The sequence below is a fragment of the Bubalus bubalis genome, chromosome 23, assembly GCF_019923935.1.
Source record: "Bubalus bubalis isolate 160015118507 breed Murrah chromosome 23, NDDB_SH_1, whole genome shotgun sequence".
NCBI lineage: Eukaryota > Metazoa > Chordata > Mammalia > Artiodactyla > Bovidae > Bubalus > Bubalus bubalis.
In genome coordinates this window covers 40,616,380-40,630,411 of record NC_059179.1, presented here as the reverse complement: position 1 = coordinate 40,630,411, position 14,032 = coordinate 40,616,380, and positions in this window count along the sequence as shown.

The following is a 14,032-nucleotide window of genomic DNA, read 5'->3' as shown; positions in this document are numbered from 1 at the left end:
CACCCCAGCACATGAGAATAATAAATACTGGATAAATTCTTTTCAGGGAGGTGATGCGCCAATTTGCTTTTCAGCTTCTCTGGGTTTTAATGGTCTCTGCTTCCTCCTTGCCCATCTCCACACCTACAGTGATCTCAAAACCAATGAATGAGAACACATGCATAGCAAATGTTGGCAAGATCCCAAAAGATGAAAGCAGAGAAATGAAAACGGAGACTCTATTTGGATGGTACCTTGGGTTTCTCTATTATTCTTAGGGGATTATGCCAAATTATTTCTTTTCTTTAACAAGTACATTAAAAAGCAAGCCAATGTTCAATCACTATGATTTTACAAATAGCTGCCTAGCACAGCCTGCAGAGGTGGCCATCACCGAGCATGTGGAATACAGGGTGCCAAGAACAGGTGGGAGCAGGACAGGTTTTCTATCTCAGCTTCTATAAGGTAGTTTAGGACCTTCGCTTCATTTAATCCAGTGATCAGTTCAAGTTTAAGCATTTACTTTAAATGTCAACTGCCCCCAGTCACCACCACACACTGCACAAAGCTCTTGATGTGTGGATTTGAGTGTGAAAGCAAAATTTTAACCATAAGACGGATATTTGTCCACTCTTTGAGTGAGCTTCCCCAATAGCTCAGTTGATAAAGAATCCACCTGCAATGCAGGAGACTCCAGTTCGATTCCTGGGTCAGGAAGGTCTGCTGGAGAAGGGATAGGCTACCCACTCCAGCATTCTTGGGCTTCCCTGGTGGCTCAGCTGGTAAAGAATCCGTTTGTCATTGGTGAGTTTCTGGCCAACAATGACCACGCACGGTTTGGGATTGAGTGACTTTTATAACCATTTCACTGGGTTCTCAGACGGTATAGTGTCTGCCTGCAATGCGGGAGACCCGGGTTAGATTCCTGGGTTGGGAAGATCCCCTGGAGAAGGAAATGGCACCCCATTCCAGCACTCTTGCCTGGAAAATCCCATGGACGGAGGAACCTGATAGACTACAGTCCATGGGGTCGCAAAGAGTCAGACATGACTGAGCGACTTCACTTCACTGGGTTCTGGGAGCTCCCCAGAGCTGACAGCACCGGGCTAATTAGAAAGGCAACTCAAGTAATTAACTAGATAATGAGGGGAAATGCCTGTGATTTAACTTGTACCTACTATTGTTCCCTGTGGGGTTTTTGAAGGGAAGTAATCACCTCCTCATTATCACAAGTGTTACTTGATGTGTGTTTTGCCTTGCTGCCATATTTGTTTCTTCTTCTGAACTCTCCAGGGCGCCTGAGGTACAGGCAGCCCTCATTTTATCACGCCTCACACATACCGTGTTTTTCACAGATGGAAGGTTTGTGGCAATCTTGCATCAAGCAAGTCTATTGGTACCATTTTTTCCAACAGCGTTGGCTCATTTCCCATCTCTGCATCACATTTTAGTAATTCTCACAATATTTCAAACTTTTTCATGATTATTTTTGCTATGGTGATCTCTGAGGTTGCTGCAAAAGACTACAACTCACGGAAGATTCAGATGATGGTTAGCAGTTTTAGAATAAATTCTTTTTAAACTAAGGTATGCACATTGTTTTTCTTCGACATCATTCATACTTAATAGACTACAGAATTGTGTAAAGAATATTTATGTGCATTGGGAAACCAAAGAGTTTATGGATAGTAACATTCACTTTATTGCAGTGGTCTGGAACTGAACTCACAGCCTGTCTGAGGTGTGTCTGTATTTGCTTCCAAGAGGCTTGAGCTTCTCTTAGGGACACCATTAAGATCACTTCAATTTTCAAAAGTCAAACATGAAACATAGACTCTAAGCAGTGAGTTAGTCTTACTTTTCCCCCAGTGAATGAATTCCTTCGTTGAAACCCTGTAGGTGTCTGGTATCTGCTTGCACATTCCTTGAGAGGGAACTCACTACCTCACTTGGAAACCCATTTCTCTACTAAGCAAGTTCTTAAAATTGAACTGAAGTCTCTCTCCTACTATTGCTTCTAATTCTTCCTTCTGTCATGCAAGAAACAGTCTACTCAGGTTTCCAAATGATGGTTCTTATGTCATACTCTATTCCAGCCCTGCAACTGCTTCCCAAACCCCATCATCTCCCAAGTGTCCTCCCCTCAAGTGACACTACAATAGAATTGACTCTTTCAGTTTTTCAGTTTTTCTTTTCCCTTCTTTTTCTGTTTTTCCTCTGTCGTCCTTCCTTCTTCCCCTCTTTTTTCCTTCCTTCCTTCCTTGTTAAAAAAATCAGTTCAGTTCAGTTCAGTCGCTCAGTCGTGTCTGACTCTTTGCAACCCCATGAATTGCAGCACGCCATACCTCCCTGTCCATCACCAACTCCCAGAGTTCACCCAAACTCGTGTCCATCAAGTCAGTGATGCCATCCAGCCATCTCATCCTCTGTCGTTCCCTTCTCCTCCTGCCCCTAATCCCTCCCAGCATCAGAGTCTTTTCTAATGAGTCAACTCTTCCCATCAGGCGGCCAAAGTATTGGAGTTTCGGCTTCAGCATCAGTCCTTCCAAAGAACACCCAGGACTGATCTCCTTTAGGATGGACTGGCTGGACCTCCAAGGGACTCTCAAGAGTCTTCTCCAACACCACAGTTCAAAAGCATCAATTCTTCAGCACTCAGCTTTCTTCACAGTCCAACTCTTACATCCATACATGTCCACTGGAAAAACCATAGCCTTGACTAGACGGACCTTTGTTGGCAAAGTAATATCTCTGCTTTTGAATATGCTATCTAGTTTGGTCATAACTTTTCTTCCAAGGAGTAAGCATCTTTTAATTTCATGGCTGCAGTCACCATCTGCAGTGATTTTGGAGCCCCCCAAAATAGTCTGACACTGTTTCCACTGTACATCAGACAAAGACAAATATATATGATATCACCCATACATGGAATCTAAAAAATACAATAAACTAGTGAATATAACAAAAAAGGAGCAGACTCAAAGATGCAGAGGACAAACTAGTGGTTACCAGTGAGGAGAGGGGAGGGTTGAGGGGCAACAGAGGGGTAGAGGATTAAGAGGAGAAACTATTAGGTATAAAATAAGCTACAAGGATATATTATACAACACAGATAATATAGCCAATATTTTATAATAACTGCAAGCAGAGTATAATCCTTAAAAATTATGAACCACTATATTGTACACATGTAACTTCTGTAATATTGTACATCAACTATACTCCAATAAAAAATACACACACACATATATATCAAAAATATATGCACAATTTGAAATATTGTTCAGAAACACCAATCACATGCTTCCAGTATTCCCCAAGTCTCTTTGGAAGTACTAGACTCAAATCTGCTCCTAATCTAGTAGCTTTTTGCTCCATGAAAATAGACTTGTAGATCCTATTTACTCAAAGAATCATGGTGAAAATTTTGCTTTGGGATCTTACTTTTTCCAGAATGCCTGTATCTACCAGCCTCAGACCCCAGTTTTCATTTCACTACACATCTCCTGAGCACAAAATAACTGAGGATTAAGACAATAACTTGGTTCAATTCAGATGACAAGTTTTTGGTCCCATGTAGCAGCTGATAGAAGAAAAGGAATTTCATGAACACAAGGCCTTTGGTGGGGTCCTAAGCCTGCATACCATCACACAATGTAAAGAAAGACACAGTCTCTGGGTGCACACCAAGCACAGGGACTCCTCTTTTCATAACCATAATCTGAGACTCTAGAAATGCACAGCCTGCCTGCAGGGAGACATGCCATTCACAAATCAAGGCAACTGTCCCAGTGCTTGATGGAAAACGAACATCGTAATTGTAAAAATAATTCTCAAATAGTATTTAATGTGTTTCATTATTCCTTGTGATATTGATGGTGTATTAACCCACTTTCTTCTTATTTCCTTGGGAAACAAACCATGGGGACTGCCTTTTCTCTTCATGTCACATCAAAGTAAGGATGGATTCAAATGTGGAGTTACTGATTTATACACACATATTTGGAAAAATTGGACAGCTATTTTCCTACATTTTCTAAAATGACATAGCAGGTATCGATAACAGGGTGAAATTGTGACTCTGAGCCATCAGAAATAGAAGTCTCAGCCCAGCTGCCTGTGTACACTCAGGCTGATGAAGGCAGGCCCTGGAATTCTAACCAGCACACTGAGATGCTCTGCATTCAGCCTGCATCACCCGAGCCAGAAAGCTGTGTGCTGATGAGGGAGAAGGGTGAACAACACCAAGTTCCACTGGACAGGCTCCAGGCATCAGCCAGAAGAACAGAGAGCCATAGCTGACTCAAGGGCTGAAGGTGAGCCAGAGAAAGGACCAGGCGCAATGAAAAATAAAGGAAATGCAAGCCTCAGAAAGACTCCCACTCAAAAGAAGGGAGACCAGTGAACAGGGAGGAAGTGGGCACTGCTTGTGTTTTAGGGCTTGCATTGGCACTTGCTGAAAGTAGTGTCTATTTTATTTGGTCACCTGGGTGCAGAATGAAACTAAATCTGGCTAAAGCAGAAAAGGGAATTCATCGGTTCAAGTAACTCAAAAGTCAGGGGTAGGGTTGGTTTCTGGAACAGCTGGTGGAGAGTCCCAGACAATGGCTCCACTTCCCCTTTCTCTATCTTTTGGTTCTGAATTCCTCTGTGTGGGTTCCACTTACAAGCAGAGGCCTTTTTCTTCTGGTAAGATAGCTGCAGCTGTTTGAGGCTTCCATTCCATCGTCACAGCAATCTCAAGCAACAGAGAAGCTTTTTCTCTTTTTCTATGGTTCTGATAGAAGTTCTGAAACTGAGTCTCAACAGCTCTGAGTGGTCTGCTTTGGGTCACATGCTTATCCCTTTACCAATCATTAAGCTCAGAAGCATGTGACACTCTGATTGGCCAGGCTCGGCCACATGCTTCACCTCTGAAGCTAAGATGGGGCCAGCCTCTTACTTACCACTTGGACAGAGAAAAGAATGGGTAGTTTTCCCCCAGAGTTGAAAGCTACTAAGGAGAAAGGCTGCAGGACAGGACACAAAATTGCATAACCACTTCAAGGTAACAAAAGTGATTGAGGGGCTGGGGCAGAGTCTGTGGATTACATGAAACTGCTAAATACAAGACTAAATGATGACTTCATCCGCTATCATCTCAAATGAGCCTACACCTTCTGGGGATTCGTTACCCACGAGGGATCTGCTTTTTCCAGCCACCGTTTTCACCATGGCCATTACTGAAGAACCATGGCTAACCATCGTGGTCTTGTCTGAGGATAAAAGCATGAGATTATCCAGGACAGCTAGAAATGAATTTGTTCACTTCAATAGTCAGTCAGACATTTTGAGAACTGATAATATTTAAAATATATAGGGATTGCCTTTAATTATTCTTGACAAACTTATTCTTGTAAGTTTTCATGTTTCCTTTACTAACTCTTTTTATTTATTTATTTATTTTACTTTACAATATTGTATTGGTTTTGCCATACATTGACATGAATTCACCATGGGTGTACATGTGTTCCCCATCCTGAACCCCCCTCCCACCTCCCTCCACATCCCATCCCTCTGGGTCATCCCAGTGCACCAGCCCTGAGTACCCTGTATCATGCATCGAACCTGGACTGGCGATTCATTTCACATATGATAATATACATGTTTCAGTGCCATTCTCCCAAATCATCCCACCTTTGCCCTCTCCCACAGAGTCCAAAAGACTGTTCTATACATCTGTGTCTCTTTTGCTATCTCGCTTACAGGGTTAGCATTACCATCTTTCTAAATTCCATATATATGCGTTAGTATACTGTATTGGTGTTTTTCTTTCTGGCTTACTTCACTCTGTATAATCCCCTTACAGCTCTTAATAGTGAAACATAGACTCTTAATAGTTATGACTCACTATTTATGAGGTAGGTTTCCAATGTGACCTCGTAAAGTCATAGATGTTTCTGTTAAAACACACACACACACACAAAATTCAACCAAGTAAATTTGAAGTTTCAATTGACTGTTCAAGGATTCATGAGCCAGGCAGAATCCAGCTCCTATCAGAGGAGTTGTCCAAAATGGAAAGCTTTAGAAGACAGAGAAAGAAACTATTAGCAAAAGAAAATAAAGGACTGTTTCAGGCCAGGTCACCTTTTTTGGTGGGGGTAAAGGAACAGGAGGGGTATTTACTGTGCAGTTACCTCACTGGTATTGATCCTTGATCAGAAAATTTCAGATTAACTGTTTTAAAGGTCATTTCTGGGAGGGGCTGAAACTGCAGTTAAGTCTTGGTTTGCTGTCATGGGGCAGGAAATATTATTTTTGACTTGTTATTTCTTTCTAATATGTCCCTGTTATTTTCTGTTTTATTAGAAGTGCAGGGATCATCATTTCTAAGTTTGTTCATTATGTTGATGTCTCTCCCAAGTGTTCTATTACTCTTAGTGCCAACAACTGGGAGAGATCATTCTGAAAGTCATAGTGAGCAGCCTTCTGAGTGATGAATTCATTATGAGGCCATGACACATCAGCGGCTTCCCTCTAGAATCTCTCTTAGTCACTCCTACTGACTCAGAGCCGTTCCTTCTCAGAGTAGAAGTTTCCCTGAGGCAAGTCCCCACCATTTTGCTGTTTTGACTAGAGGAAGAATTCAAAGTGATGCTCACAAAGCAAAGAGGTCTTGTGACTCCCAGGCAGCAGATCATTGTCAAGCGGAAGGCAGCAAGCTTGAGTACTGAGCTAGCAGTGCGAAGGGTGGCATTTAAACCTCCATACTCTGCTTCATGACAAGCCACACACGCTGTACTACAGACGGAAGGACACGTCAGAGAACATGAGCGAAAAAAGAGAGGACATGAAATGTTTTCTAGTCCTACTGTAAACTTCCATACTCATTGTCTCAGATGAGCTGGAAGGAAATCAAAATATGTAACCCCCAAATATGAACACTTTGGCAAAAAGACTGTTTTGAATTGAAAGCAATTAAGAAAAAGCAGTTACAAAAAAAATAGAAAAGTGTTCTGCCTTCTCACTATTTGCCTAGAAGCAGGACTTTCTATCTAGAAGGACAAAAATGTGTCACTGGACACAACTTTGTGTTGTCTAGACACTACTTTAGACAACTTCATATCCATCTGGAGACAAATTTACATAATAAACTTTACTAACTAGCTTTGATCTGCCACTGGTTTCCAATATATTTACCTTCTTACAGTTTACCATCCTTGGAAGCCTAAAATCACCTTCTATGTTCTGTTATTTCTCTACAAATTTATTGTCTGTTGAAGATGTTACTTTAGCCTGAGTTCCAAGCCACCTCTCTTAGTTACTCATCTATCGGTGTTCCCATGTGCTACATGTATATTACACATGTTAATCAACTTGTTTTTCTTCTATTAATCTGTGCTTTGTTTCAGGGCTCCAGCTGAGAACACAGAAAGGTAAAAGGGAAAGATTTTCCCCTCTGCTTTATTCCTAGTAATCATCTCGTTGAATTTCCTAGGGCAGGTATTGCCACATTACAGATAAGAAGACTGAGGCTTGTACTAGGTAGCCATCTTGGATCCACTGCATAATGCTACTTGAGGAATCCATCTCAAAGGGATTGAAGCAATGGAAGGTCTGGCCTGCAGACACTTATCAGCCAAGATCATCTGCGTATTAAGGACAGTTACCAGCCTTGCCCTCCTACCATTTCGTATAGCTCATTCTCAAGCTCTAGGCCTATTTCAAGCCACTGTCCTTCATCCCTCCCAAGGGACCAAAAGGTAAGGTAAGCAAAGGGCCCTTGAAAAAGCCCATTCCAATAAAGACCCAGAGTTTATGCAGATGAAAAGCCTTGTTAAAGTTCTAGCCCCATTCTAGCAAATTATTTTCTGGGAGTAAAATGAGCCAACTTATTTGTTTCAATGTCTTCTCCACTCTTCTTTTTCTTTTTCATTTATTTGTCAAATTAGCCACTCACTCTTTGGGGCAGTTTTCATCACCTACTGGAAGGCCCAATGATGCAAAGTAGGGAAGATGTGTTTATGAACCACGCTGAGAATGCTGCAGTATACACAACCCAAACACTGTCTTGTCTTCTTCCTGAATGACTCAGATGGTTGTTTGGTCTTTTGTGAGCCCCAGATCTTCCTCAATAAAGCATCGAGCCACTGTATTCTTATGTGCAATCATACCTTTAACCCAGTGTTCGTTAAAGGAAGAGAGGGGACTAAGCCATATGAGAGGCCCATTATCCTTGAGATTTAGAGAAGGACAGAACTTTAGACGTCATCTAGTTCAAAACTTTATGATGGGTAATCTCTAATTGTCCCTTTCTCTAAGATTAGTAAGTAAGAAAAAGTAAAAATCAGAGTCAGTACTTCTCAGCTACTTGTCAGATGCCAAGCACATTTACCTCCATGCTTCACATGTATTGATTTGCTTAATTCTCAAGTAACATCTCAGATAAATACTATCAAGATCACCATTGTACAGATGAACAAACTGAAGGTAAGAGAATCTTTGTAACTGGCCCAAGGCCACAGGATGCAAGTGAGATGTAAATCTACGGTGTGAATCTGTGTTTGGGCTAAGATCTGAAAAATTCAGAGCTGTCACTCTTACCCACTCAACTATGTTTTTGTTTTTGTTTTTTTCCCAACTGAAACATAAGACTGAGTTAACAGATATAAGGGGAATAAGGGACAATATTCTGAAGAGCAAAAAAGTCACATATCTGTACAACGCCGTGGAGCACACACCTTCCACTGAAGTCTGAGTTAGACTTGGAAGTTATTTACTTAAGTGGGGCAACACAGGTCAAATTACTTTAAGTCAAATTAATTTTGATTTTGAGTCCCCAACTCAATTCTTCTGGCCTGGCAAGGAACCCAGGCTGAGTGAATTGGGGGCTGTTCTAACCCAGCTCTGGGAAGTGCTCTGGGGGTCTCAGAGGAGAACATTCGGGGGCAGGGGAGCCCATGGTTTCCAGTCCTTGCCAAGCTACTCTGCCCAAACCTGTGCAGTCTCTCAGATGCAGTGATTCTGCTCCTTCTTGAAGCTCTGGTATCTATCGATCTGGGTTCAGGTTCAGGGTCTTGGTTAAGGTTGAGGGCTCCAAGATGTGGGGGGGTCCCTCTCTAGGAAGATCACACAGCCAAACCTTCACTTCTCTCCCACATTACTCAGGAAGCCCTCTTCCCTCATTGAGACCATTGTTCTCGGTCTCCACCCAGTGTGAGCTCTGCATATGCAGGAATATCTGTCTGTTTTGTGTGCAGATGTCTCCTCAACGCCTGAGAGCTTAACATGTGGACTTGTGCTGCTCCTGCCCCCATCCCCCACCCCCACAGGAAGCCCTTCCTGCCTCCCCGCTCCCCTGGAACACCCAGCACCATCCCCACAGTAACCCCAGACCATCAAGAGAAGCAGGGTCTCGGGATCTGGAGGAGTGAGAAACCCAGAGAACAGGTGATTTCCCCTGCCGTAAAGACAGAACCCAAACTAATATCTCAAATCGCTCTCCCCTTCATGGACCAGCCAGTGGGCATTCAGTACTGTTCACCCGCATTTTAGCTGTTGGGTAAAAGTAGACAGAAGTGTGCAGATAATTATAAAGATTTCAAAGGTCTTTCTTACTGAAATGACAAAGTTTGAGAAGTTCCTCTCTCCAGCCCCCGGATAATGAGATAGCATTCCTACACTTAAAAGGATTTCTCTGTCTCCTGGGTGGAACAAAAGAACTCGGCTTTCAGTATGAGGGTGGCTAATGAAGTTTTACACAGACTCACAGGCTTTGCACCACCAGAGCAGTGGCCAGAGAAAGTGAGAAGGAGGGAGGGAGCAGAGATACACTGGCAGAAGGAAAGATAAGTGTAGAAGTCACAGACACGCATCAGTGTACAGAAACCCAGAAAAGACACTCTGAAGGACACAGAGACAGAGAAGAAAACTGAAGAGTTAGAAGAGTTCCTTTTCGCTAAAAGGAAAACAGCAAGAGTTAGAACACACCAGTGCCGAACTGCAAATTAAATGCTCTATCATTTCCCAAACTTAACTAATTTCCCATTAAAGCGATAGCTATATCACTTGGGCACCATGAGAAAAAATGACTTCCCTTAATGAGCTGTCTCATTGCAAACCTGCTTCAAGGTTCAGCCACTTAAAGAAATAATATATTTGCTCTCCTTTGCCTGCTCTCATTTCCCAGACACTTTTCCACGTGTACAAGCAGACTTGAGATAATGTGGGTTGGCTCCAGACCACTGCAATAAAGCAAATATCAAAATACAGTGAGCCGCTCCAGTTTCTTTGGTTTCCCAGTGCCTATAAAAGTTATGTTTACACTATCCTGCAGTCTATCAAGGGGTTTCCCACGTGGCTCAGTGGTAAAGAATCCACCTGTCAAGCAGGAGACACAGGTTCGATTCCTGGGCTGGGAAGATCTTCTGGAGAAGGAAATAGCAACCCACTCCCGTATTCTTGCCTAGGAAATCCTATGGACAGAGGAATCTGGTGGGCTATAGTCCTTGGGGTCGCAAAGAGTTAGACACGACTTAGTGAGTAAAGAGCAGCAGCAGCAGTCTAGGTGTGCAATAGCATCATGCCTAAACAAATGTACACATCTCACTTTAAAAATGTTTTACAGCTAGAACACGCCAACTATCATTTGAGTCTCAAGAGTCATAGTACTAACATCCAAGATCACTGATCACATCACCGTAACAAATATAATAATAATGTCTGAAATATTGCAAGAATACTAAAATGTGACACAGGGAGGCAACGTGAGAAAACGCTATTGGAAAAACGGTGCTGATAGACTTTCTTGATGCATGGTGGCCACAGACCTTCAACTTGTAAAAAATACAGTATCTGCAAAGCATGATAAAGCAGAGCTCCATAAACAAGGTATGCCAGCACTTGGTGCTTTGGATTTGCTCTCTCACAGCTCTTTGGGGGTCAAATTAAGAGCTACCTTGTCCTCTACTTTTCGAGTCTTTTTGACAAACACCTCTTGGTTTTGTAAAAAACTAACAAAGAGATGCCAAGTCCCTTCAGTTGCCTTCCCTCTTTGTGACCCTGTGGACTATAGCTCGCCAGGCTCCTCTCTCCATGGGGATTCTCCAGGCAAGAATCCTGGAGTGGGTTGCCATGCCCTCCTCAATAAACAGAAGCTTCAGTTAAATTCAGCTGGGAGACCAGAAGAGGGGGCTCTCACACCCTGTGAGGATAGGCAAGCCCAACAGGAAGAAGAGTCTTTTTCGTGATGTGGACTCGGTCAGTGGAAAGCCTTGGCTCTGTTTACCGCAGCCCTCCCAGCTGCCTTTTCCCCTCTATACAAGTGTCCTCCTCCTCTTGCCATGGGGCGACTTGCTGTGATTGCAGACGCTGAATGGAATTTTCTGCTGATACCAAATAAACCCATCTTTGTTGGAGAAATATCTGGTGGTCTATTTGTCTCAGGTCAACAGCTTATTGGTGTGTTTTAATCAACAGGCAAGTGTGCAATAGATAGGTTCTTGAAAGATCTTTGTAAATCAAATTGTAATATAGCAGCACTATTTACAACAGCCAAGACATGGTGGAAGCAACCAAAGTGTCAGTTGACAGATGAATAGATAAAATATATACAATAGAAAACGACTCGGCCATACAAAGAATGAAATTGCCATTTGCAGCCACATAGACATAGAGATTATCATAATAAATGAAGTCAGAGAAAGACACATATCATATGATATCGCTTACGTGTGGAATCTTAAAAAAAGGATACAAATAAACTTATTTCTAAAAGAGAAATAGAATCATAGACCCAGAGAACAAACGTCTGGTTCCCAAGAGGGGGAATTAGGAGATTGGAATTAAAATACACACACTACTAAACATAAAATAGACAATCAAAAGGGCCTACTGTACAGCATAGGGAGCTAGACTTAGTATCTTGTAATCACCTCTACTGGAAGAAAATGTAAAAAAAGAAAAAAAAAGAGTCTATATAGATAGAGAGAGAGACTTTTTTTTTTTAACATTGTCTGGAGTGGGTAGCTGTTCCCTTCTCCAGGGAATCTTCCAAACCCAGGGATCGAACCCAGGTCTCCCACATTGCAGGTGGATTCTTTACTAGCTGAGCTACCAGGGAAGCCCTTATATATATGTATAACTGAATCATTTTACCCCTGAAACTAACAAAGCGTTATAAATCAACTATATTTCAATAAAAATTAAAAAATCAAATTGTAATAAATTATATCATATGAGGATGGGTTGGGATAATAGTGGGATGTTCAATACTTAGGTTAAGAAAAGAAGTCTTTGGTTAAGTTGGTCGGGTTGCTTCATTTAATGTCAACAACCTCCTTCAAGGTATCTAGTTTTGGTTGATATGTTGTTTCATTGTTATTTTTGCTTCTCCCTCCACAGCCCAGGGGCTTCCCCAGTGGCTCAGTGATAAAGAATCTGCCTGCAATGTAGGAGACCTGGGTTTAATCCCTGGCTCGGGAAGATTCCCTGTAGGAAGAAATGGCAATCCACCCCAGTATTCTTGCTTAGAAAATTCCCTGGACAGAGGAGCCTGCTGGACTACGGTCCGTGGGGTCACAAATAGTTGGACAAGACTGACCATGCATGTAGGCAGGCTACAGCCCAAATGTGAACCTTCTGAAGCACTTTAAGGAGAATAAGCATTCCATATTCTGCGAGAAGGGGAGGCTGGTAGATTTTTCTTTTTTCAAGCTGGCCCTCAGGGAACTATGGAATAGTTGGAATGATGTGGGACCAGGAATCAACAATTCTCTTGCTTTTAGCTATGTCACCTTGAGTAGGTAACTTAAACTTCATGAGCCAACCTTAGAAGGATAACGGTGAGGAACAGTAAGAGGATGTTCCCATTCACTAATTCAGCAACATATCAAGGCCTCCTCTGTGCCGGGCCCTGGGAACAGAACTGTGCACGAGACAGATGGGGCCGTGCACCCACCAGACCTACACTCTGGTGAGGGCAGAATGGAAAAAAATCTATTTGTTTTCTCAGGCTGCAGTAACAAAGTACCACAAACTGGTGCTTTAAACAATAGAAACCCATCATCTCACAGTTCTGGAGCTAAAAGTCCAAGGCTAAGGTGTCAGCAGGGTGGGGTCCTCTGAGGGTTGTGAGTGAAGGGTCTGTCGAGGCTTCTCTCCCTGGCGTGTCCATGGTGGCTTTCGTTCGGTCTTCTCTCTGTGTAGATCTGTCTCCAAGCTTCCCCTTTGTATAAAGACATTGATCATATTGGATTAGTACTACCCTAATGCAGACTCATTGGAAAAGACCCTGATGCTGGGAAAGATTGAAGGCAGGAAGAGAAAGAGGGGACAGAGGATGACGTGGTTGGATGACCTCACTGATCCAATGGACATGAGTTTCAGCAAACTCCGGGAGATAATGATGGACAGGGAAGCCTGGCATGCTATAGTCCATGGGGGTAGCAAAGAGTTGAACATGACTGAGAGAATGAAAAACAACAATGACCTCATTTTAACTTTGGTTACCTCTGTAAAGACCCTCTCTCCCTATAAGGTCACATCCTAGGATACTGGGGGTTTGGACTTCAACAGATGAACTTTAAGGGAGGTGATTCAACATGTAAGAATATATGAATAATATAATTGTGACATGAAGAAACTTAATAGGAGAACCTGAGAGAAAAATATAATTGTGTGTGTGTGCATGTGAGTGAAGAGTAGAAGACTGGCCTGGCGAGTGATGCTCAGAGGAGAAGGCATCTGAGTTGAGACCAGGAAGAAGAGAAAGAGGAAGAGCCAGGCAGAGCTGCTAGCTGCAGAGGGAACAGCGATGCAGAGGCGATAAACTACTCAGCTGATTTATGAACAGAGAGGAGGCAGCCAGAGCAGATGTGAGGGAGGAGGCTAGATGGCAAAAACAGACAGCAGTCAGAAACAAAAGGCCACATATTATGTGACTGTATTTATACAACATTCTAGAAAAGGCACAGACCTTCTCAGGTGGTGGTAGTGGTAAAGAATCTGCTTGCCAGCACAGGAGACGTAAGAAACGCAAGTTCGATCCCTGGGTCGAGAAGATCCCCTGGAG